A 1,058-nucleotide genomic window follows, 5' to 3' on the forward strand; every position below is an offset into this window, starting at 1 on the left:
CTTACTGCAGAAATACTCCATCTTACTGCAGTAAATACTCCATCTTACTGCAGAAATACTCCATCTTACTGCAGTAAAAGTATAAAATACTCCATCTTACTGCAGTAAAAGGATTAAATACTCATCTTACTGCAGTCAAAGGTTTAAATACTCAATCTTAGTGCAGTAAAAGGATTAAATACTCCATCTTACTGCAGTCAAAGGTTTAAATACTCAATCTTAGTGCAGTAAAAGGTTTAAATACTCCATCTTACTGCAGTAAAATAGTAAATACCTATATACACTCACCTATAGGATAATTAGGAACCCCATACTAAGACTGTGTTTGACCCCCTTTCTCCTACGTGGCATTGATCCAACGAGGAGATGAAAGCTTTCTTTAGACATGTCGGCCATATTGAGAGGACAGCATCTTGCAGTTGATGGAGATTTGTGGGATCACATCCAGGGCACGAAGCTCCTGGTCCACCACATCCCAAAGATGCTCTATTGGGATGAGATCTGGTGACTGGGGGGGCCGTTTTAGTCCAGGTTGAGATCTGGTGACTGGGGGGGACGTTTTAGTCCAGGTTGAGATCTGGTGACTGGGGGGGCCGTTTTAGTCCAGGTTGAGATCTGGTGACTGGGGGGGCCGTTTTAGTCCAGTAAACTCATCCTCATGTTGAAGAAACCAGTTGTAAATGATGTGAGCTTTGTGCCATGGTGCATTATCCTGCTGGAAGGAGCCATCAGAGGACGGGGACATGGTGGCCTTAAAGGGACGGACATGGTCAGGAACCAGGCTCAGGTAGGCCGGGGCATTTAAACCAGGCCCAATGGCACTAAGGGGCCTAAAGTGTGCCAAGAAAACCTCCCCCACACCATTACACCACCACCACCAGCCTGCACAGTGGTAACAAGGCATGATGGATCCAGGTTCTCATTCTGACTCCACCATCTGAAGGTCTCCACAGAAACCAGACTCATCAGACCAGGCAACAGTTTTACAGTCTTGTCGCCTCTTGTTCCTGTTTGTAGTGGAGATGCGTGGTACCCGGGGGGCTATTCTGCTGTTGTAG

The sequence above is a fragment of the Etheostoma cragini genome, chromosome 23, assembly GCF_013103735.1.
Source record: "Etheostoma cragini isolate CJK2018 chromosome 23, CSU_Ecrag_1.0, whole genome shotgun sequence".
Classification (NCBI taxonomy): Eukaryota; Metazoa; Chordata; class Actinopteri; order Perciformes; family Percidae; genus Etheostoma; species Etheostoma cragini.